Below are 26,074 nucleotides of genomic sequence, written 5' to 3'. Positions count from 1 at the left end.
CAATACAGCACTTATAATGGCTTTGGCATGTCTGCTTATAAAAGGGCTCCCACAGGAAACCAAAAATATTTTTACATGGAAATTTACTATAGAGTGTGAAGAGATTAGAGAAAGAGATATTGAGCCAAGAATCATGAATGATTTTTTGTTTATTTTTATCATGTTTACTCTCAGAGGACCATTTGGTTTCTTTAATTATTCTGACCAGAGGTTTTGAGTAACATATAGCAAGTTACCAGACAAGCAAAGCAACTTGCAGAATTGGAGGAAGGGAATAGGAAAGGCATCATGTGTTGGAGACAAACTGAATTTTTTCACCAAGATCTCAAGGAATAAGTCACTTGACCTCTATGAGTCTCACTTTCTTCATCTCAAATATGGAAATAATAATATTTTCTTTAAATAATTGTTGTGAAGATTAGAAATACTGAGACATCTACTAAGCCGCTAGCCTTATGCCCGACATATAGTTAGAACTCAGTAAATGGAAATTATGCTACGCTGCTGCTGATGCTCATAAGAGTCATGTGATTTGAGTAGCTGTAAGTGGAATAAAACACCATATTGTTAGCTTTTACAGCCTTTGATCAAAGGATAAAATGTACATGTAAGTGCTTGTTCAACTACAAAACCCTCTGTGATGCTAGGTGGTACTTAGTACTCCTTCTGACTGGAGTGACCATAGAGTAGCACTTTGATAAATGGCTGTGATTATTATTATATAAATGAGGAAATATACTAGTAAATAAATAGCATGCAATAAACTTCCATGTGTGACTGAATCTTGGAGTTTTTCTTTAAATATCGAGGATTTACATAATTTCACAAAGACCGAGATATAGACAGATTAAAAAATATACATGTGAATTAGCCAGTATATTTTCAGTAATCAAAAGAAAATGTCTGTGTCTTATTTTAGCAGAAAAGAGATTTTTGAAAATATGTTAGATATCCTTTATACCCTCTGATGGAGGAGGAGAACTCAGCTCAACGAATGAGCCAGAACCCCGAACACATTTTGTTGTTAAGGACAGTACTGCCACCAACATCAAACAATGGAGACATTCAGTTTCTTAGATCACTGCCCCAACTTTTCACAGTGGATGCTGTAGGCAGTACCTGTAAAAATTGGACTTCGTTGCTATCAAGGGCACAACTTTTACCTTCTCTGCTTTGTTGCATTACTAGTACTGGCGTAAAAGCTCTGAGGTGGACGATTGGGCCAACCAACAGTCATGTTTTGAAGGCTTAACTGCCTTAGGGCTAATAAGGTAAACGTCAACCTTTTTACCTTCTGTGGGTGATGGTGGGATCTGCTTCCCTCCAAGTTTCTTACGGTGGGAACTCTATTCTAGCAGATGCTAGAAAGCCAACATATGACTAATATGTACTCTCCTTCCTTGATGGTCCAACATTAGCATATATTTTCTTTCTGCCAAATCAATGCTGATGTTTCTCAGACCTCTGAAAACTACCTGTCCTCTTCTTCTAAAGGAGGTTACTCACATTCTCCTTAGTTACTGCATCCTGCTCCAAGTCAGGATCTCTGATAGACGTTTGTTTCCTAGTTCTTCTAGTTCATCTCAATATTTTGCAACCTGAATGCTAAATTGTAAATGTAACTATTATTACCTATATAAGTCAGTGGAGTATAGGGAGAGGGAAAAAAGGATATTTACATGACACTACAAGAAAGAAATTAAGAATCATGAGACTGGAGATTGTACTCATGACTTTCTTTTCTACTATGTTTTCATCTTTCCTTTTTACCTTTAAGTAGTACATCTGTTTAGGATTCTTAACTGGTGGGTGGGGTGGCCCATGTATTTATTCTGGAGGTATCTGAACTCATAGGATTCCTGATGTCTTCCATAACTTTATTATTTAAAAAAAAACCTATGATTCTATATGACATACAAAAGAAAAACTATACCTACAGTTTTTAGAACAATAAAATTAATTCAGCTTCAGAAATAGAACAGAACAAATACAGTTAGAGTTCCTTGTGTCTCTCAGTCTCATTTCCTTCTTCTTCCCAACATCTAAACACAATCTTGAATTTTATATTTATCCCTTTGCCTTTCTTTATACTTTTATTCCAAACCCTAAACGGTATGCAGCTGGGTTTGTAAATTTATGTAAATGTAATCACATTCTATGTATTCTTTTACAACATTTTTTGTTGTTGTTGCTTACACAACATTATATTTTGTAATATTCGCCCATGTTGTGGGGAGCTGTGCTTCTTCCTTCTCCTTGCAGGGCTGTATTCCACTTTATGCATATAACACCATTCATTCTTCAATTGATGACGTTTGGATTTTTTTCTAATCATTTCTTCCCCTTTCTTTTTCTGTATTACTACTGTGAATATTTTGTACATATCTCAGTTCACAGGTACAAGAGTTTCTGTCTAAGAAATATATACCTATGCATGGAAGCAACATTCTAGGTGAGATTTTGTATCTCTGAGCCAATGTCTATTCATTCCTCAGTGGGCTGAGTATTTCACTCCCCCAGGGCACATTTTTCTCTGGTGAATATTTGCAGGTCTCATTGAAAATATTTTGAGCAATACTCAAAAGTATTTATTTGTTTATTTGTGACATTGTAGGATTCTTCAACCAGTCCTCCTGGTACAAACTGGTAGTTTAAGCCCAGCCTCTTTTTACAAAATCTGGATATTTTTGTTATAAAAATCAAGTAGTGGGTTGTACAGTTCTTTTAATCTTAGAAATACCATGATCATTTAGTCAACATCATAGGTCCTCGCAGATAAGTTCATTGTGGTTACCACATTGACTGCTGCCTCCTATGGTTACTGTGCCTGCTTTATTTTGAGGGAATAAGTACTGCCTCTTCTTCTGCCACCCCAGAATCCTGATACCTCATCGAAACCAGAGAACCCATTTCAAATGCAGCATCTTCCATAAACATGCCTGGTCTAGAGAGAAAATGCTAGAACACTTTTAGTGTTGTTGAAATAGCATTCCTCACCAATGTGTTTCTCAGGGCCTCATGAAATGGAATGTGTTTGGGATCCTTACTTGAGTTCCATCGAGAGGAAATTAGTGGGTAGAACAATCATAAAAAAATAGGCTCCAATTTCTATCTCAAATCTTTGGATCCCTTCCTCTGAGTCAGCTGTCAACTAACTTCTAAAGGACCAGACAGTAAATATTGTAGGCTTCACAGGCCATGTAGTGACAGTTGTAATTGCTTAACTCTGTTGTTATAGAATGAAAGCAGCTATTGATAATTTGTGAATGAATGGGTATAGCTGTGTTCCCATAAAACCTTATTGGAAAAGAGAACACAGGCAGAAATTGGCTTATGGACCATAATTTGCCAAATTGCTCTACTTTGTTTCATGAGGGTCATCACTAAGTCCCAGTTTTAATCAACTAGCTAAGCAAAAATTTACAGCTTTTCTTAGTGGCTCAAGAGAGTATATTATGTCCAGAATCTCTAGTAATTACACCCATGGTGATAAAAGAATGATACCTCATCCAATGTTAGTTTCAAGTAAAGATGTAAGTGAATACATTACCAGGGACTGTGGAATTATTTTTTAAAAAATTCCACTAAACATGGTTCAGACTTCCCCAATGAGCAGTGACCATAAGCAAGAAGGCAGTTTTGTTTGCAAGAGCTGCTCCATGCTTGGTTTCTGTCCTGTGTCTCTTCCACAGAAGGTTACTGCTGTCCATCCAGTTTTGAGAGTAAAAACCTCCCTCATCTTCAGTGTGTAATTAATCACTCCCATCAGGTATAACTCCTGAGTATCTGAAATTCATCCATTTCTTTCTACCTCTACCACTACTACCATCATAATTCAATCTATTTTCATATGCCTGATTCACCTCAACAGTCTCCCACCTATTCTCTAGTACCCATTCTTCCTCTTCTGCATACTGTTTTCTATTTGTGGAAACAAAAATTAAAATTCTTCAGTGATTTCTGTAGAGATAAATACCTTAACCTATAAGACCTTACATCAATGTTTCTCAAACTTCAGGCCATGACCCTTTAGTACATTGAAAATCAATTTAGTTGTGATAAATCTATAATAATAAAAGTGTAATATGCTCATTCAACTGGACATCCCCCTGGACATCCTTCCTTCCAGACAAAGCCGCAGCGGGTGGGGGCCGAGGCAGAGACGGCAGAGGCCCCTTGGCCGCAGCCGGTGGCAGCAGGCGAGGCCGGAGCCAAGGCCCTTGCACAAATTTCATGCATCGGGCCTCTAGTATAAATATAAACATAAATATAGACAAAATAAATTTGAAAGATACTGTCCTATGTGTTCCTGGATCTTCATATTCTTCAAGATCCATTCTTCTAATCCTCCTTTTGCTCCATTTTCACATGACATTCCCTTTCAAGAGGTAGAGTCTATTTTTCCTTCCCATGAACCTGGATTGAATTTTGGACCACCTGGAAGAATAAAATGCAATGGAAGTGACGTTCCATGACTACCAGCCTTCCTTCTGTCCATAGTGTATCCAGCGCACCTCTTACCTCAAGGTCTTTGTGCATTTCTGTTCTCTCAGTTTGGAATATTTCCCCCCATTCCTTCCTTTTTCTCATTAGCTCATACTTAACCCAGCTCAAGTGTCATTTCCTCAGGGAAGCCCTCTCTGCTGGATCTTTCCAACTGGATCACACTCCCCTTGGTAGGCACTGAGCCTTTCTGCTTGTAGCACTTGTGACAGCTGAATATACCTTTGTGGGGTTGAATAGTTGATTGCAAACAAGAATGTGTCAGTTTCATTTGTTCTTTAAAGCACATAAGGATTCTTTCCTAATTGATCTGAAGTACATTTTCTTCTTCAGAAGCAAATACCTGTCAATTGTTACGTAACTAAATTAATAAAAACTTCACATGGAATTATAAGATAAAGCTGTTTATGTCAAGTCATTTGCACTGTATGAGGGCATGTCTGCTTCTTTCTTGTGATGTTCCAAAGTCCTTACGACACTGTGCTAGGTTGCTTATCAAGAAGAGAGTGGCAGTTATTTTGGAATTTGTGATGTAAGACAGGTAGGAAGTGCTGATAAAAGTATAAGGCCAATTAAAACACTGGACTAGGACTTGATCGACTTATTGACATTGTGTAGAAGCAGTGGCGTGATGCGCATTGTAAGGCTATGTGTAAAGGGAAAGCTGTGGGAATTACATGTCACCAGAGGGAATTCTCTTCCCGTCTTTAGTTATATATGAAAGATTTTATAGAGCAGGTGAGACCACAGTAGCTGTTTGAGTAAAAGAAAGAAGAGCCAGGCACACAAGAAGGCAAGCTGATATATGTATCTTTATCAAACTAGAAAGGACAAAGAATGGGCATCCGATTTTTGCCTTTTATTTCAGAATTGCTTTTCTCCCCAAATATTGTATTGGCAGAGTAGAGAGAATAGTCCAGTGGTTTTCACTGTAACTCACTTTAATAATGAAAATTCCTAGTTTCTAAAACTGTAATTTAGGTCTTTTGGGAACACAACTGGGCACCTCTGTGCTACAGAAGGGTTTGTCACAGGGTGGAAACAGATGTATTAAACCACAGCCTAGCCTTCTCTTATACAGAATGAATAGTGTCCATTTAAAACCTTATTCCTTGTGGATCCTACTTCCCGCCCCACAGTGGCTGTGGCTCTCCACTCTTTCCTTCCAAATCCCCTCCATCCCTTTTGAGCTGTGGGATCCCATCTGCCCACAGTAATCAAGAAAGAGATGGACTAGCATAGCATTAAGAAGGTAGCCTGCTTTCCACATTAGCAAAGCAAATTTACATGATAAAAATTCTTAAGTGTTCGTGGTGGTCCGTTTTAAAAGGCCAAGTTCTCAGATAGGTTAGGAGGCCAAATTCCTCCTCTTGTGAAGCCAGACAGAATGACTTTTCAGTGCGAGGTTGCCCAACCAATACTGTTTACACAGGGTGACCCTTTCCTTTGATTATTCTGCTCCCCCTGGGTGTGAAGATTGCCGTTTATCTCTTGATGCCTATGTCAGGTTTTAGAGTCTTCAGAATAGTATGTCTGGAAGTTACTTTCAGCTCAGGGTTGTTTGGTAGTTGGTAACCTAGAAACCTAATTGCAACAACAAGCCATCCAAACAGTTATTCTTCTGAGTGCTCATAATGAAAGTAATACCAGGAGGGATCAGCCAGGAATTGACTAGATAGCCCTTGCAAACAAAATTGGCTGCTAGTTTATGGTTATTGCTAATTAGGGTACAGTAATTCTGAAGCATGTTTAGTGGAACTTTAAAGAAAATAATTACACAGTCCCTGGGAATGTGTCACGGAAGATTTCAGTGGGAAGGAACACTGCATGAAGTATCATTCTTTTACGTTTAAAGGTTTAAGTAGCTGTTTTCCCCCGTCTCCATATCTAAGAAAGTGAGAGAGACTGGATTTCATAAATAAATATGCTTTTTATCTTTTAGTATTTCATATTATGTAAGTACTGTAATTAAATGGAAAGGAATAGCATGGGAACTTGAGCACACATAAGCCCCTTTCCCCACTATATTCATATGTTTCTTCATTATACCAGGTAAATGCAATGTTGATGGAATAGAAAATAGTTCAGGGAAGACAGTGTTTCACGTGGGACTGATTTTGTGTCAGCTCATAGATCCCTTAAATTATTTGTATTGAATGCAATTAAGGCACAAAGTAAGCTAGGCCTCTTGTTGTAAAACATAGGTTAATCATGGAAATAGGTTGATTCCAATTTTGGGGTGATAGAAGCAATCCCTCTCTAGCTCCCCACTCTGTTTGGAACATTAGATGGCTAATGTTAAGTTTTGCCCCAGTTGTCTGTCTCCATAGTAATTCTTAGTTCTGAGTTATCACCATTCTTCCTTACCTCTCCTGTATAATTTTGGGATTGCAGGATAAAAATAAGGAGTTGAAATTCAGTGGTATTTTTTCCAACTAATCCTTCAATAAACATACAAGTCGGTAAAAGATTTAATTGAACTTGTTTTTCTTTTTAATATGATACTTTATGCTCAGGCAAATAAACAAACAAACAAACTTGATAAAGGCTTCCCAAGAAGTCTATCTTATGTGCAAAGTGAATGAGAGTAAACTTTCTCCTTTAATTGTGTTATTTATTATTTTGCATATGTCTCTCTGCTTACTACACAAGTATATACATTCTGGGTAACTCAGCTTATTTAGCCTGAATGATCTTTCCAAACCTTGATTTATATGTTTCCATCAGTAGGGAATATTATTATTTGAATGCTTCAGTTTGGTGTTGTTTCATTGAAATGGTATGGCAGAGTGGAAAGAACATGGATTTTGGAACCAAACAGGCCTGAGTTTTAATCCTAATTTTGGGACCTAAAGTACAGTTTTCTCATTGGAAACTGGAAAAAAACTTATATCTGTCTTGACACTCTAGTCATCAAGAAATACTAAATGAATATCTACTGTGTGTCAGATACTGAACTGGGTGATTGGGGTGAAAAATGAGAAATATGTGGCTCCTACTTTCCAGGCATCAGCTTGTTGTCCAAACAGAATGACAGATGTGCACACAAACAACAGTAGTGCAATGTGAACATGTACCAGAGTGTTTAAGCCCAGTGTGGATGAGCATCCCAAGGGGAATGCAGTTAGTATTACCTGCCAAGGGGATCTGGAAAGGACTCTCCAGAGAGGAGCTGGGTCTTGGAAAATCAGTAGTTCACTAAATTTACTGAGGATGAGGTGAGAAGGCCAGGAGCAAGGGCACAGAGGCATAACATTTCATAGGCGTGCTGGCCACTAGTTTGGGCAACAGACCTCTGGGATATGATAGGCCATGGGCCACAAACTTGACAGAAATGCACTTGGGCTTTAACAAGTCACCAAAGTAGTGATTCTCAACTATTCTCCCTCTCCCCAAAGATATTTATGTCAGTTGTGGCCTTTGTTAGTGGAATTCCTAAGCATTGCAGGCATAGTCAGGTGTCCAAAGCACACCCAGTTCAAATACCCCTTTTAGCATATTTTACAGAAATCTAAACTCTTTATTACCTGGAGATCTAAGGACTCCTAAAGGTAAATCTACACAGGAGAATCCACTTTGAAATCTTCAGTTGTTGACAAGTCATTGCCAATAGACTGGCGATTAAGCATTACTTTGTTACCTGAGCAGGAGAGCTTATCAAGTTTCTGTGTATATGGAGGAGATGTTTGCTCTTGGAGAAAGTATTCTTCTTTTGGTTCTTGAACAAATAACATTTATAGATAGCTGTGACACACGGACTCTTCTTGTTCATTTTTCAGGTACTGTGTGCTTCATCAGAAAGTAGTGAAACTAGAACCATTTTCCTTGAAAATGGAAGAACATTAATCTAGATCTCATTTTATTGTGCTTGCCATTTTAGCCATCTATTGGGGAGTAACAAATGTTGGACATTAAAGTGTAAATGAAGCAAAATATATATTAAGCAGAAACTAATAAATACAAGGGGAAAGACTAATTGGCACATTGATTAGTCTTTTAAAAATGCTTTTACTTAAAGAATATTTATTTTGCTTATTAGTAACATCCTATATCTTCATCATTAGTTTATAGTGTTAATAGAGTGATTAAAAGTGAATTGCAGAGATATGGGAGGCCAGGGGAAGGTCAAGGGGAGAAAAAAAAAGGAGACATATATAATACTCTTTGTAATACTTTAAGCAATAAAACAAAATTTAAAAAAATATATATATACATTAAAAAAGTGAATTGCTACAGTGAAAACTAATTATATACTAGTATATGAAATTCAGACATATCAAATACTGCCAGTTCCTATAGACCCTTAAGATATTTGAAGAGATTACTTTGAAGTAAGCAGTTTAACAAAGAAGGTCACCATAGACCAGGGGTGGGCAACCCCTGGCAAGCGTGCCAAACATGGCACGCCAGTAACTTTTGCTGGCACGTGAAACCCTCTTATAATCTTCCATTTACAATTTTTTTCTTAATATCGACTTTTTTATTTTTCAGATAAATTCAGTGTAGGTGCATCTTAGATAAATAATTTTACATAACAAGTTATCTTTTTTAAAAAAATATATTTTATTGGTTTTTTACAGAGAGGAAGGGAGAGGGATAGAGAGTTAGAAACATCGATGAGAGAGAAGCATTGATCAGCTGCCTCCTGCACACTCCCCACTGGGGGGTTGTGCCCGCAACCAAGGTACATGCCCTTGCCTGGAATCGAACCTGGAACCCTTCAGTCCACAGGCCAACGCTCTATCCACTGAGCCAAACTGGTCAGGGCCATAACAAGTTATCTTAAAGACCATAGACATGGATTGACGAGAGAGGGGAAGAGCAATTTCAATAGTGTCGAAAACGAACTATTGAGGACTTGGAATGCCATTCCAGAAAAATTTTTCTGTTTAAAAAACTTTGCAACAGCGTTATTCTCTATGTTTTCATCCACATACACTTGTGGATCTTTGTTCTCAGTGATGAATTTTGTTAAGTCTCGTAATAGGAGTAGCCTGACGGATGAAAGTAGTAGCTCGTGCATATCTCTGAAGGTCACGAAATATAAACCTGATGTAAAATCTCTGTCATCAGTGATGCAGCAGCAAAAATCCCACTGATAATATCAAACGGAGTCATAAAGTTTTCTGTCGGACTATCAGTGTACATGTATACATTAAAAAATAAATGTATTTTTCATCATCATATACTGTGTTTTTGTCGCTCAAATGAATTTTATTATTTCTTCAAGGTTCTTCACATATGTACACCTTAAGAGATATCAAGTAGGCGTAACATGTTCTCAAAAAATTAGGGTTGGCACAGAGAAGAATTTTGAGTCAGAGATTTTGCTGGTTTTGGCACGCACTCACAAAAAGGTTGCCCACCCCTGCCATAGACATTAATACAAAATGCTGGGTTGTGTTGCTTTATGGACTCAGTTTCCTTGACTGTGAATTGGTTATGACAATACCTGTCTTAATGTAGGTTTTCTTGTAATTTTATTCTATTCAACTCAACTCATCACACACACACTGTCCAGTTAATTGTCAGCTCTGAGAGTCCAGGAGCCCTGACTGACCTGTTCATGGTCATAGGGAGGACTCCATAGATGTTTGCTTTGGTTGCTTGCAATGTGCCAGGTCCCAGGCTACACTGGAGGGGTGATGATATTATAAAAAGAATCCCTTGATACACATAGGGAACCGTATCTCTGGGGAGACAGCAGTCAACAAATACTATTAACATAACGCTGTATGGCATGGGTTAAATGAGGATGTAGGTGAAGGTTCTTCAGGCAGTCTTGTTTTTTTCTATTCTTGGTTTTTATTCATATGAATGATGGTGGGATATTTTTTCTTCTGCTAGATAAACTTTGGTTTCTTTTCTATTCCTTATAGCTAAAATATGTCAGTCAGCTCTTAATAATATTTGTGCAAATTTCAATTTTAAGGATTATTTATAGAGAACTTTAAAATTTGTATTTTTTGTTTACTGTCCTGGGAGCTATGAGAGGATGTCGTTTTGTTGGTTGATATGTTCTACAATTGAAGACTAATTTTAGCATTAGCTTGATTCAAGATTGTAAATATATTGGCAAAATGAAAAAAAGCTGATTTAATGAATTTTAATTTTGAATGATGTTTGGAATAGCTAGCACTTTGATTATCCATATCCTTTTTCTTCTCCATCAACAGGGAGCATTATAAGTTTTGTGTAGGTGTGTTAGCTAACAAAATTACAAATTATGCATAAATACATATGCTTCTCCAATTACCTCAGTTGAGCAGAACAGAAATTCTTCCATTCTGACTGCTAAATGTACCTTGGAATTACAGAACATTTTGTGGAACACATTTGTTGAAAACTTCTGGTCTAGAACATGGTGATAATATAACTGAAACTTTTCATTCATTCTTTGTGCAACAACCTGTGGAGATGAGGGTACTAGGACTCTCTGGTGGTGTCCTCAGGATATTGTTACCATACTGAACTGGGTCCAATTACTCAGTAGTTTCCAGCCAAAAAGACAACTTTAAGAAGATTTTATGATAAGGAACGTACTTTATTGCATGCCAGCAGACAAGGATACCCTGGGGGGGGGGGGGCGGCGTAGGGGGAGGTAGCAGGAGGGTCATTTCCTCAAAGTGGTATGTCCCCAAACAAAAGATTGGATCCGTCTTTATTCAGGGAAATCATGTGTAAACATCAAGGTGAGCTTCGTCATCACATGTATAGGTGGGGACATTCCTGTTCACTTGCGTTTTAAAACATGCCTGTACATACATTGTATGTTCAAAAATGGTGGTAAATCTTCACCTCTGGAAGAGATGTTAGTATTATAATGAGGGCATAATGGAAAAGTTCATGAGGAGGTTAGTAGAGGCTCCTTCAGGCCCCTTGGCCAGCCCCAGGAATTTGAGCCAGATCAGCCCCTAGGTCTGCAAATCATCCTGGCACCTCCCTGAGAAGACAGGTGTGGCCATTGTCAATGTCAGGAATTGTTGGGGTCCAACCCCAATGGGTCCAGGGATCCCCAAAGGTGTGGACGGAGTCGGCGAAGAATGAATGACATGGAAACTGGGTTCAGTTCATCAGCATAGCGAGGTTCTCCCTCCAGGATCTCCAGCGAAGTTCTGGCTAGGATCTCCAGCGAAGTTCTGGTCAGGATCTCCAACCAAGTTCTGGTGCCATGTTCTCTCGCTAGGTTCTCCAGCCAGGTTCTCCAGGTTCTCCAGCCAGGTTCAGTCACCAGGTTCTTTAGCCAGGTTCTATCCAGGTTCTTTTGCCATGTTCTGTCTAGGTTCTCCAGTGAAGTTCTGTAGCCAGGTTCTGTCCAGGATCTTTTGCCATGTTCTCTGGCTAGGTTCTGGTTAGGATCTGATGATGATGTGATGAGGATCTGATGTTTATTGTCTTGTTACATTCGTATTTATACCAGCTGATTTTAATCCTGTCAATTTCTATTACAAAGGTTAGGGCGTTTCTTATCTCCATTCCAGGGAGTAAAGATTATGTAGCTTAACTACCCACCTGGCACTTAATTAAGGGGTTGTATCCCCTCCCTAACCTCAGGGAAAAATCCCCACCTGGGGAAACAACCTTTCTCAGAGAGGTGACCTTGGTTAAAACACATGGCACTAAGGAGAGCAAACATATTAAGAACAGTATGCTATATATGCCAGGTCCCTTGAAACAGCAAGGATGGACCGGCTCCCGGCAAATTCCCCCTTTTTTATTTTTTAAATGATAGCGCATATAAATCAGCGGCCACCTCTCAGATTGGGTTGTTTAAGACTCAGAAGAAGACTGACAAGCAATGATGGCGAGCATAGCTATAAACATAGTGGATGGAGTGCACACGGAGCCTTGTTCCTGTAGAATGTTGCTGGCCTCTTTAGTCAAGGGATTTCAGCTGTCCTCAAGTTGGTGGTTTGGTTGTCCTTGTTGATCTGGCTAGCGGGCAGCGTCATTGGCGACGGGCTTCCCGAAGCGTCAGCGAGTTGAAGGGCTGCATCAAAAGGGTCCATCAGGGCCGTGCTTGATGGTGGTGTCTGTGTCCGGGGAGGAGTCAGTTGTGCCCTCTGGGTAGGCCAATATGGATAATACCAGGGAGGAGGAGGATGAGGCGGAGACGGAGGGTGGTGTGACATAAGGCCAGGTTAGACAGTCTGGAATCCACACAGATGAGTCTGCATCCTATGGAAATATACAAGCATCTCCTCTCCCCCAGGTTAAAAGTACATCAGGTCCCTTTCAGGCTCCAGTAAGTAAGTGTTTCCATTTGACGAAATAAGTGAGTTTCTGCTAAATGAAAGTTTCTTTTGCTGATTTACTCAGAGTCCTCGGACTTGGCTGAGAGAGTAGCTTCCACTTCTTGCTTTTCTACCATCTGTTGGGCCTCAGTCGTTAACTTCTTCAGCTGACCCCATGTTGGTACCTCAGTCCCTTGCATAGCCTTCCTTTGCTTCTTTTTTCCGCTTTTCTGTCATCGGGGCAACTCTAAGTCTTTGGAACGATGAGACAAGGAGCTTCTCTGGGTCCATTGTGGTGACGCACGTAATGCATTTACTCAATCCAAGGCAGGCATTAAAAAGAAAAACTCCAAATACTCTCTTATATCCATTTCAAGAGTAGGATTGGCGCTTTCTGCTATTACCTGAGTCCTGATCTATCACCTCAGGGAGAGCTTTCCAATCCTGCACTTTTCCGGGGTGGAAAGGCTGCAGTGGGGTTAAGGATAAGGCTCCTTGGGCCTACCTTCTCCCATGCCTCTACATTTACCTTTCCAGCACCTTTCCTTCCTCAGAAAAGCATGGACATACTTCTTGTATAAAACATTCTGTCTGACTGGGAGTAACCTTAACTCCTCTGCTAGCAAGCATATGTGTTAAAAGATCAATACAGAGTCTTTTCTTTAGACTCAGTATGGCACATCTTCTTAATCTAAAGATCAATACAGAGTCTTCTTTCTTTGGACTCAGTATGGCACATCTTCTCAATCTAAGTTCTGTACTATCCACCTTCTTACCCTACTTATCCTCTATAGGGGGGTCTGTAGCACCCTGGTGGAGTCCTATCCGTCCCGAGTGTGGGGGTTCTCAATGGGGGGGGCTTACCTAGGGGAATCCTGTTCCAGGGGTTCCCAAAGGTGTGGACGGAGTCGGCATAGACTATCCACCCTCTTCCTATGGTGGAGTCCTATCCGTCCCGAGTGTGGGGCTTACCTAGGGGTCCCTGTTTGGGCGCCAATTGCTGGGGTCCAATCCCAGAGGGTCCAGGGATCCCCAAAGGTGTGGACGGAGTTGGCGAAGAATGAATGACATGGAAACTGGGTTCAGTTCATCAGCATAGCGAGGTTCTCCCTCCAGGATCTCCAGCAAAGTTCTGGTGCCATGTTCTCTCGCTAGGTTCTCCAGCCAGGTTCTCCAGGTTCTCCAGCCAGGTTCAGTCACCAGGTTCTTTAGCAAGGTTCTATCCAGGTTCTTTTGCCATGTTCTGTCTAGGTTCTCCAGTGAAGTTCTGTAGCCAGGTTCTGTCCAGGATCTTTTGCCATGTTCTCTGGCTAGGTTCTGGTTAGGATCTGATGATGATGTGATGAGGATCTGATGTTTATTGTCTTGTTACATTCGTATTTATACCAGCTGATTTTAATCCTGTCAATTTCTATTACAAAGGTTAGGGCGTTTCTTATCTCCATTCCAGGGAGTAAAGATTATGTAGCTTAACTACCCACCTGGCACTTAATTAAGGGGTTGTATCCCCTCCCTAACCTCAGGGAAAAATCCCCACCTGGGGAAACAACCTTTCTCAGAGAGGTGACCTTGGTTAAAACACATGGCACTAAGGAGAGCAAACATATTAAGAACAGTATGCTATATATGCCAGGTCCCTTGAAACAGCAAGGATGGACCGGCTCCCGGCAAGGAATAGCATAGGTATGGGAGAAAGTTGAATCCAATCCCAGCCTTTTTGTTAAACTCTTAGCAAATTACAGGATGTGGTTATGTCAACTTTATAACATTTAGGGTGACTAGGTGGGTTTACAGGTTAATCTAAGTAAAGCTGTGAATTCTAAATAAAAGTTAGTCTGTGCTCGGCTACCTGCAAGGCTGTGTGTGTGTGTGTGTGTGTGTGTGTGTGTGTACACATTAGGTTACAATATGAGGGACATCTGTCTCACAGAGTAGATGGCAAAAACCCCAACTGCATTTGCAGATAGTAGCCCAGGTCTAAGCTATCTTTCCAAGGTGGAGAGTTGATTGAGGTTTTAAGACTTTTCAAGTTCCTCCACGGGACATCATAACCTACCTTCCATGCTGATTCTCCTATCACCAGGAAGACTTTATTATTTACTAATGGCCTGGTGCACGAAATTCATGCACATTAAAAGGGGATTAATTAGAGGAAATATTTTAATATTGCTATTTGCCCTTTCTCTATAATAGAAGTGTCAGAGATGAAAGAAAATTAGTAAAATGTATATGAAAATCAGAGTCTGGGGCACACCATGGGACCCAGAGTCAAGGCCCCACCCACCCACGTGCACCTCAAAATCGCACGAGACCCAGACACGGCCAGCCCCCCCTCATTGGGCTAGATCCAGACCCGGCTGGTCCCACCCTTGTCAAGCCACGCCGGGTTGGGGGGCGCAGCCTGAGGTCCCCCAGCCCGGGCCAGGGCGGGGGGCGTGCCTTGAGGTCCTCTGTCAAGCCTTGCCAGGTGGAGGACACAGCCTGAGATCCCCTGTTGCTGGGGTCCAACCCCAGCAGGTTCAGGGGTCCCCAAAGGTGTGGACGGAGTTAGCGAAGAAGGAATGACACGAAGACAGCCTTCAGTTGATCAGCAGCCTAGTCAGGACCTCTAGCCAGGATCTCCAGCCAAAGTTCTGGTTGGAGTTCTGGTTAGGAACTGATGAGGATCTGATGTTTATTGTCTTGTTACATCTATATTTATACCAGCCGATTTTAATCCTGTCAATTTCTATTACAAAGGTTAGGGCGTTTCTTATCTCCATTCCAGGGAGTAAAGATTATGTAGCTTAACTACCCGCCTGGCACTTAATTAAGGGGTTGTATCCCCTCCCTAACCTCAGGGAAAAATCCCCAACTGGGGAAACAACCTTTCTCGGAGAGGTGACCTTGGTTAAAACACATGGCGCTAAGGAGAGCAAACATATTAAGAACAATATGCTATATATGCCAGGTCCCTTGAAACATATGCTGTGCAGATGTTTCTTTCCTGCAGCGACTGTGTCAAGCAGCAAGGATGGATCGGCTTCCGGCACCCGGTCAAGCCCCGCCAGGAGGGGGGCACAGCCTCAGGTCCCTGTCAAGCCCCTCTGGAAGGGGGGTGCAGCCTCAGGTCCCCCGTCTAGCCCCACTGGGTGGGGGGCTTAGCCTGAAGTCCCCTGGCCCGGGGCGAGGGGGAGCAGCCTGAGGTCCCCTGGCCCAGCACTGGGGTGGGGGGTGCACCTTGAGGTCCCCCGTCAAGCCCTGCCAGGTGGGGGGCGCAGCCTGAGGTCACCTGGCCCAGTGCTGGGGTGGGGGGCATGGCCTGAGGTCCCCTGTCAAGCCCTGCTGGGCGGGAGGTGTGGCCTCAGGTCCCCCGGCCTGGGGCCAAGGTTGGGGGCACAGTCTGAGGTCCCCTGTCAAGCACCATGGAGTGGGGGGCATGCAGCCTCAGGTCCCTGCTGATTGCTCCTTAAGGCTTGTTACGGGAACTCAGCCTCCACTGTGTTACGGAAACCCCGCCTCCACTGTGGGCACAGCCATCTTGTGTTATAGAAACCCCTACCTCCGCTGTGGGCGCCGCCATCTTTGTGGTGGAGTGACTGTCAATTTGCATATTATATAGGATTGTAATGCAAAATTTTTTCACACAGTAGTTAAAGATGGTGCCCTGCAAATTTGAGGAGAAAAAGGGGCAGAGTGTGAGGAAATGGACGTCTTGCTCCCTCACTCCTAGATTTGGAGTATTTGAGTTTGAACCTGGTGGCTCTGGAGATTCTGGTTTGGGATTATTCCAAGAAGCGAGGTTCACTTCAGAGACCTCCTGATTCCAAGACTTTCCCTGCAACAGGCAGGTTGGGAGTAAAATGAACTTGGCCTTACTTAATTGCTTTCGATGTGAAATCCTTTCTTCTCTTTCTTGTGTGATTTTTTGGAAATATTTTAATTACCAAATGTCAAGGCTCTTTAATGAACTATACTCACCTAAACAATCCAGATAGAAAAGGAAGCAAATTATGAGAAGGTTGGGACAAAAGAGGAAACAAACTTTGATGTTCTTGCTAACAATTCCAAGTGAGACACACAGTATCAAACGTTTTTTTTCCCAGGTCTTAGTGAGCCAAATACAAATTTAATTTCTTCATGTGGTTTCCCTTAAAAGAGTTGCCCTCGCCTTCATTTTCTGTTCTCAGGTGAATGTACTTCATGGGGGGGGGGGGGGGCCGGCTGGAGATAAGCTCACAGTGGGCTAATTACCTAAGGAGGCCGTGACGCCATTGCTAGTCTTGAACTATTGCTTTTTTGAGGGTTTCTTATGCTTTTAATTAAGAAAACCCCTCACTGAACCTTGCGCATTCTTCTTTATCTATCTACATCACGCGGTTTGACCTTCTGGATGGTGAGGTTTTGATGTGGAAGAAAGGTTCTTTTGACCTAGTTCTACCCTAAGGGTATGCAAATATTTTCCCAATTAAGCTAGGGTTCACTGGTTAACAATGAACCATTGTTCCTGCTTGTTCTGAGCTGGTAAGCCTGTTATGTGAAAAAAAGACCTCCCTCCTTTTGCATATTAGTAACAAAACCCGTGACTGATCTGCAGGAGATAACTGTGTTTTCTTCTCTGTTAGAGTGGCTCAAGAAATCATTTAGTGTAAAATTTAGCTTGTCTTTTGTTGTTCTTTTAACCTGTCTCTTGGATTCATAAAGCAATATAGGGTCAAGTTTCTTTGAAACTAAACCCAAAGTCAAATGCAATCACAGTGTGTAAATTTATTCTGGTTACAAATAAAAACTATTGTTGGGTGTCTCAGGAGGTATTTTTTATTACACTTTAAATGGAGAGTTGGTTGTGGCTGATTATTGGGAGAAAACAGGGTGAGGGAGGTGAAAACAGGACAAGGGAGGCCTCCTATGTTTCAGATGTTTAGTTAATGATAAACATTACATTTGTTTGACTTTTTACTTTGAAATAATTGAGAGAATTCCTTGTATACCTACTTCACCAAGCTTCCTCTGTTAACATCGTATATAACCATAGAGTAGTTATTGAAAGCAGGAAATTAAAATTGATGCAATCACCTAATTTACAAAATTTAGTAGAATTTTTCCCATGAATATATATATGCCTTAGTTTCTACCTATGTTACTGTTTCCCTGTTTTTCATGACCTCAGGAACTTTGAGGGTCAGTTATTTTGTAGAATATCCTTCAATATGGGTTTACCTGGTATTTTATTGTGGTTGGGTTTATTTTTTGGCAAGAATATAGGAAAATGATGTTGTGCTCTGCTCAGTCCATCATATCAGGGGGTACGGTGGGGAAATATAATTATAAACAAAATCTTCTCTCAATCCCAAAATCCTCTTTGGTGTGAATTCTCTGTCTTTTCTCCACTTTTCTCCAGGTTTTTGGTCCATTGTCATTCAATTTATAAGAGTTCTTTATATATTAAGGCTATTAGTTTTCTATGGTTATATGTTGTAAATATTTTCTCCTACTTTGCTGTGTTTTGACTTTGCTTATGGTGTTTTTGGTCATGGAAATTATTTTTTATTTTTATGTAGTAAAATTCATGTCTTTATTGGAGTCATAATTAGAAATCCTTTTCATACCAATGGTAAAGAGGAATTCACCCATGTTTTCTTTTGGTACTTGTATCGTTTTATTTTTTACTTTTATATCACTATTCCATTTAGAGTTTGCTCCTGTCTATGGGGTGAGATGTAGGTCCAATCTTATCTTTTGCCAAAGATATCTAGGCTACCCATCTGCCTCGACAACAGTTATTAAAAGCTCATTTTGTCCCAGTGATTTAAGATGCCAACTTTATCATTTACTAAATTGCCAATGTACCTAATTTGGTCTATTTCTGGGTTTTGTAGTCTATTCCACTGGTCGATTGGTCTACTCATGCACAAGTACCATTCTGCTAAAATTAATTTTTTAAATTATATTTTTAAAATTAATGATTAAAATAGTATTTTAGAATAAGTAAAAAAAAAAATTAGAGTGAAAACTGTATTGTCCCTAAGTAAAGCATTCAAACAATTGGATTTTATTTTTTAAAATTATTTTCCAGTGTTTCTGCATATAGGTCTGTCTTTTTGTATGTATATATGTAGAAATTTTTATTTTTCATTTAGTCAAATTTCTGGATACATATATATGTATATATTTATAGATATGTACAGAGTTGTTATAGAATACACATTTTTATGCAAAGTTTTTATTATATTTCACTTATATTGTTGCTCATATTTTCACTTTTATGTTGTATTTGTTGAAATTTTTTATAGTAATGTATACTGTTTTATTGATTTGATGTTATAAGTTACTTAATACAATCATATTTAGATAATTTCCCTTGTTTTCACTATGTAATATTCTAGTCAACATTTTTATGTATATAGTTATTTCTACTTCTGAATTATTTTATCAGGGTAAATTGGTGAGACGTTCAGTGTCAAAGGACACATATGGCACATTTTATGCTTCCAGTTACATAATTTGACAGTTTTGAAAAACTATTATATTAATTTAAAATGTTATCTGTAATGTAGTTTTGCCCTAAATTTTCTAGCATCAGAAGTATGTTTTGTTTTGTTTTTGATTTTTTACAGAGAGGAAGGGAGAGAGATAGAGAGTTAGAAACATCGATGAGAGAGAAACATCGATCAGCTGCCTCCTGCACATCTCCTACTGGGGATGTGCCCGCAACCCAGGTACATGCCCTTGACCGGAATCGAACCTGGGACCTTTCAGTCCGCAGGCCGACGCTCTATCCACTGAGCCAAACCGGTTTCGGCAGAAGTATGTTTTTTAATTATTTTCAATAATATGTAGAAGTTTATATTTTCTTAAGGCATTTGAATTTGGGAGTATGTTGGCATGTGCTTCTCTTGTTTGTTAAAAATGATTCAAGCAATCTCTTTGGAAACAGAAGAGTAAGATAGTAATTTAGTAGGAAATTTTCAGGGTGCCAGTTACATTGGTACAAATGTGCCGATTTGCTGTCCTTGGCTCATTCTTTCTTCTCCTTTGACAAGCAAACCTACTCTGTGCCTCACCTGGTCAACAAAGTCACACGTGAATCCTTTCCTGGTTGGGTTCCACTCACTCATTTATGCCCCATACATGTGACCTCAAAGTCCTGCCCTTGCTTAGTTCCTTGAGTAGAGCTGCTTCTCTGCTTCCAGGGAGGCTGGAAATCCTCTTTCTCCCTGTCCTGAATGCTTCCTACATATCCTGGCTGTTACATATGCACAGTAAGAAGCTTATCTTGAACTTATTCTCTGTTTCCTACAGAGACTACTAATACTAAGCAGAAAGAGTCCTCTCTACTTCTTTACCTCCATTTTCAAGTCCTTAACTCACGCTGGTAGGGTTTTCTCCTGCATTCCTCTCATCATGCTCTTGTCAAGCTCTCCAAGGGTGTCTGTGTCGACCAACTCAGTGTCCTCACCTTAATCTATCTTCTAGAAGCTGATCCTTCTTTCTTAGCTTCTGGAACATTGAACTCTTTTGGTTTACCTCTTACTCCTCTGTCCACTTTTATTTGATCTCCTTTGAAATTTTTTCTCTTGTATTGTCCAACTTCAAGGCTTGGTCCTAAGCCCCTCCTTTTGCTTTTGACTCCCTTTCTTGGTTGTGGGGAGCCTATATAGGGTTAAGCCTAGGACTGACCTGGTGGCAAAGTCACAAACAAGTCTTCTTCCGAGTCTTAACCCAATCGGAGAGGTGGCCGCTGATTTACACGCTCTGTCATTTAAAAAATAAAAATGGGGGAATTTGCCAGAAGCCGGTCCACCCTTGCTGCTTGACACAGTCGCTGCAGGAAAGAAACATCTGCACAGCTTATGTTTCAAGGGACCTGGTATATACATATGTTTGCTACCCCTCTTAGCGCTATGTGTTTTAAACAGGACCACCTCTCCAAGAAAGGTTGTTTCCCCAGGTGGGGATTTTTCCCTGGAGTTAGGGAGGGAATAAAACCCCTTAACTAAGTGCCAGGCGGGTAATTAATCACTTTAACTACGATAACTACGAACAATCACGCTTAAGCTACATAATCTTTACTTAGGATAATCTCCTTCAGTTACTTCCTTGTAGCTTAATAGAACAATAGAGTAACCTTGGAATGGAGATAAGAAACGCCCTAACCTTTGGAATAGAATGGATAGGATTAAAATCAACTGGTATAAATACAGATGTAATAGGACAATAAAGACAGAACCTGACTAGAGAACCTGGCTAGGCTGCTGATCAACTGAATGCTGTCTCCCTGTCATTCCTTCTTCGCTGACTCTGTCCACACCTTTGGGAACCCCTGGACCTGCTGGGGTTGGACCCCAGTACTGGGCCGGTGAGTATGGGAAATATAGTTGTGTGATCCCGGGATCTGGGGGTGAGAGGCAGTGGGGGAAGGGACGAGGCTGGCCTCCGGCCCCACGGCCCCTGCCCAGGGGACTGAGCTCATCCCAACCAACCCGCCGCATCCAGTTGCCTGGCCCACCCTTTGCCTGTGCCTGGCGCGCTCTGGGGACCCCCAACGGGGCCCATATTTTGCTGAGGGACCTGGGTAGGATGCGCTGGGCTGTGAGAGAACCGGGCAGCCTAGTGCGCTAACCTGAACAGCCATTCTGCTGTTTGTCTCTTTGTACTTCTCCATTCCCTCAGGGCTTGAATGGGGCCTTCTGCTGCGGGCGCTAAGTGCGACCTTTGAACCCTGGTTGCAGTAATTCAGGTCTCTGGAGTGGCTTGCTGGTCTCATCTTCCCCTTGCCTAGTCTTATTTTTGAAGCTCTCCCAAGCCATGTCCAGAGACTCCCTCATCACCTTCACCCCAGCCACTGACCCCAGAGACTTCTGGAAAGATGGGCAGCAGCAGTCACAGGCTGAAGAGCTGGAGCCTACCTTGGATGGGGCTGCGGCCCGGGCTTTCTATGAGGCCTTGATTGGAGATGAGAGCAGCACCCCTGAACCTCAGAGATCACAACCTGAACTTGCCGGTGAGAGAAAGAGGAAAAAGAGAAGAAAGATGAGAGAGGCTGCAACAGAAGCATCAGGAGGACATGGTCAAAGGAGATCCCTTGAGGCTGAGGACAAGATGACTCATCGGATACTGAGGGCAGCCCAGGAGGGGGACTTGGCAGAACTAAGAAGGCTGTTGGATCCCCAGGAGTCAGGGGGACCTGGGGGAATATCAATGCTTGGGATGCCTTCTGGTGGACCCCCCTGACGTGTGCTGCCCGAGCAGGCCAGGGGGCTGCTGTGCGCTATCTCCTGGGCTGGGGAGCTGCCTGGGTTGGAGTTTGCGAGCTGGGTGGCAGGGATGCCGCTCAGCTGGCTGAAGAAGCAGGCTTTCCTGAGGTGGCCCGCATGGTCAGAGAGAGTCATGGAGAGAGGAGGAGTCCAGGGAACCGGTCCCAATCCCCATCCACCCAGTACTGTGAGACGTGTGATGCCTACTTCCAAGACTCCAACCACTGCACATCTACTGCTCACCTGCTGTCACTGTCCCGCGACCTCCGGAACCCCAGTCTGCACTTTGGGATGCCCACCTCCAGCCCAGGCTTCAAGCTGCTGCTGAGGGCAGGCTGGGAGCCTGGAATGGGTCTGGGACCCTGGGGCAAGGGCCATGTCAACCCCATCCCCACTGTCCTCAAGAGAGATCAGGAAGGGTTAGGGTACGGATCAGCATCCCAACCCCGAGTCACACACTTCCTGGCTCAGGATACCCGGGCAGTGGCTGGGAGGGAGAGAGCCCCTCAGGCAGCCACACTGAGCAGAAGGGAGGAGAGAAGGCAGAGGGACAAGGACAGAGCCTGGGAGTGGGATCTGAGGACATACATGAACCTTGAGTTCTGACCTTGGCAGAGTCTGACACTGGACTCTGTTGAAGTCTGAGCTTGTGCATCTGAACTAGGCACTTTGAGTTACACTCCTGGTGTCTGCTCAAGTCCCAGACACTCAGATTTTGGTCCACAGGCCCTACCTTTGAGAGAGGGGCTGAGAGCTGAGAAATAAATCAATCATCTCAAAAAAAATCTCGCCCTTCTTTTATTTTTTAAGCTACTATAATGAAAGTTTTTAAGCATCAAAAACAAAAAGCTACCATAATGAAAGTAAAACTTAAGCATCAAGAACAAAACTCTGGCCATTAAAACGATAACAAGACAATGCCAATGCACAACCCAAAACATTTTAAAACTTAAACATAACATTTTTAAAACTAGTAAGAATAATAAAACAATGGCAATGCAAAACAGCAATAAGTGAGTTCCTGCTAAATGCAAGTTTCTTTTGCTAATTTACTCAGAGTCCTCCGACTTGGCTGAGAGAGTAGCTTCCACTTCTTGCTTTTCTACCATCTGCTGGGCCTCAGTTGTTAACTTCTTCAGCTGACCCCAAGCTGGCACCTCAGTCCCTTGCATAGCCTTCCTTTTCTTCTTTTTTCCGCTTTTCTGTCATCGGGCCAACTCTAAGTCTTTGGAACGATGGGACAAGGAGCTTCTCTGGGTCCATTGTGGTGATGCTCATAATGCTCTGGTACCCAAATTGTCTACACTGCTCCTTCTGGAAAGATACAAAACACAACCGCTTCCCCACATAATTACTAGATCTGGTAAAACTCTTGTCTGGTTTGTGTATCCTTCTACCAGGCTGAGTCGGCAGAGGCTATTGTACAGGAGGCCCGATGCCTTTTGGCTGCTGTACAACCCTCTGCATTGTATTTTGTTAAAAATTTAACATATGCAAATCAGGCATTAAAAGGAAAAACCCCAAATGCTCTCTTGTATCCATTTTAAGAGTAGGATTGGTGCTTTCCACTATTACCCGAGTCCTGATCTATCACCCCAGGGAGAGCTTGCCAATCCTGCACTTTCCCTGGGTGGAAAGGCTGCAGTAGGGTTAAGGATAAGGCTTCTTGGGCCTACCGTCTCCCATGCCTTTACATTTACCTTTCCTTCCTCAGAAAAGCATGGACATACTTCTTGTATAAAACCTTCTGTCTGACTGGGAGTAACCTTAACTCCTCTGCTAGCAAGCATATGTGATAAAAGATCAATACGAAGTCTTTTTTCTTTAGACTCAGTATGGCACATCTTCTTAATCTAAATATCAATACAGACTCTTCTTTCTTTGGACTCAGTATGGCACATCTTCTCAATCTAAGTTCTGTACTATCCAACTTCTTACCCTACTTATCCTCTATAGGGGGGTCTGCAGCACTTGGTGGAGTCCTATCTGTTCCGAGTGTGGGGGTTCCTAATGGGGGGGGGGACTTACCTAAGGGAATCTTATTCCAGGGGTTCCCAAAGGTGTGGACGGAGTCAGCGAAGACTATCCACCCTCTTCCTATGGTGGAGTCCTATCCGTCCCGAGTGCAGGGGGCAGGGGGGCGGGGGCTACCTAGGGGAATCCTGTTTGGGCACCATATGTTGGGGTCCAGCCCCAGCAGGTATAGGGTTCCCAAAGGTGTGGACGGAGTCAGCGAAGATTACCCACCCTCTTCCTACGGTGGAGTCCTATCTGTCCCGCCATATGTTGGGGTCCAGCCCCAGCAGGTCCAGGGGTTCCCAAAGGTGTGGACGGAGTTGTCGAAGAAGGAATGACATGGAGACAGCGTTCAGTTGATCAGCAGCCTAGCCAGGTTCTCTAGCCAGGTTCTGTTTTTATTGTCCTGTTACATCTGTATTTATACCAGTTGATTTTATTTTATTTTTTTATTTTTTTAAATATATTTTATTGATTTTTTAAAGAGAGGAAGGGAGAGGGATAGAGAGTTAGAAACATCGATGAGAGAGAAACATCAATCAGCTGCTTCCTGCACACTTCCTATTGGGGATGTGCCCCCAACCAAGGTACATGCCCTTGACCAGAATCGAACCTGGGACCCTTTACACTCTATCCACTGAGCCAAACCAGTTAGGGCTATACCAGTTGATTTTAATCCTATCCATTCTATTCCAAAGGTTAGGGTGTTTCTTATCTCCATTCCAAGGTTACTCTATTGTTCTATTAAGCTACAAGGAAGTAACTGAAGGAGATTATCCTAAGTAAAGATTATGTAATTTAAATGTGATTGTTCATAGTTGAAGTGATTAATTACCCGCCTGGCACTTAGTTAAGGGGTTTTATTCCCTCCCTAACTCCAGGGAAAAATCCCCACCTGGGGAAACAACCTTTCTTGGAGAGGAGAGGTAGTCCTGTTTAAAACACATAGCGCTAAGAGGGGGAGCAAACATAAGTATACACCAGGTCCCTTGAAACATAAGCTGTGCAGGTGTTTCTTCCGTGCAGCGACTGTGTCAAGCAGCAAAGGTGGACCAGCTTCCAGCACTTCGTGAGTCTATTCAATCTCATGGCTTCACATACCACTATATGCTGACTGCGCCCAAATTTATATCTCTAGCCCTGATTTATGTGAGCTCTAGCCTGCCTACATGGATGACAACTCTACTTAGAGGTCTCATAGGCATCTCAAATGTAATGTCCAAAACTAAACACTTTTTTTTTTTAAAAAAAGATCTGATTGGCTTTCTTGAGTGACTCGTGAATTAGGCAGCATTTCATCTAGCAATTAGCCAAAAACTCTTGGTTTTACAACCAGTGCAAATTTTTCTTCTGTTTCCTAAGTAGCAGCTACTTTGTACCTGACTGCTTAAGCTCTCTTTCCCTCATTATCCAGATGCTTTTTCCAGCAAGTTCTAATTTCTACCTCTAATATATATTTCAGCTCTTCCTACTTTTCTCTTTCTCCTTAGTCATCCCCTACAAAAAGCCACCACTATCTCTCACTTGTATAACTCAATGGCTTTCTTTTTGGTTTCCTTGCTTCCAATCTTGCTTTCTCCAATCTGTTCTCCATATAGCATCCAGAATGATCTTTGAAAGTATCTGCAGTGGAATCTAATTGCATTTAAGCTAAAACCAAGCCTTCTTCCCTTGGCTTATGAGGCCCTGCACTGTGCTTGCCAGCTTGCCCTTCTCTCTCTTACCTACTACAGTCCAGGTGCTCCAGCTTCCATTTTGTTTCTAAACATGCTCAGCTTTCTTGCTTTATAGATTTTGCACATCTGTCATATCTCATGACTGCTTCATTTTCTTCAGAACCCTTTTCATAATTAGTGATTACATATAATTTTAATTTCTTATGCTTTCTTTTTGTTACTGATGCCCTCTACTATTCTGTGGGCTTTGTGAGGGCAGGGATCTTGACTTATTTACCAACTAGGGGCCCAGTGCATAAATTCATGCACCTTGAAAGGAACTGTGGGCCACGAGGCTGCAGTGGGCACAGGGGTGGGTCTCGGGCCATCCTCCGCACCCCTGCCTGGCCCCTCCTGCCACAGGTCCCTG

The 26,074-nt window shown here is 41.9% G+C and overlaps 1 protein-coding gene and 1 pseudogene across 1 annotated transcript in view; both read left to right on the top strand.

Annotated features, from left to right (window-relative positions):
* The window catches only part of DCDC2 (doublecortin domain containing 2), a 182,046-nt gene that overhangs the window by 17,310 nt on the left and 138,662 nt on the right, over positions 1-26,074 (top strand). The gene's annotated exons all lie outside the window — the stretch shown is intronic.
* Positions 21,450-22,583, top strand: LOC102429729 (annotated as a pseudogene).

The sequence above is a fragment of the Myotis lucifugus genome, unplaced genomic scaffold (assembly GCF_000147115.1).
Source record: "Myotis lucifugus unplaced genomic scaffold, Myoluc2.0 scaffold_220, whole genome shotgun sequence".
Taxonomy (NCBI): domain Eukaryota; kingdom Metazoa; phylum Chordata; class Mammalia; order Chiroptera; family Vespertilionidae; genus Myotis; species Myotis lucifugus.
This window is presented reverse-complemented; position numbering and strand designations above follow the sequence as displayed.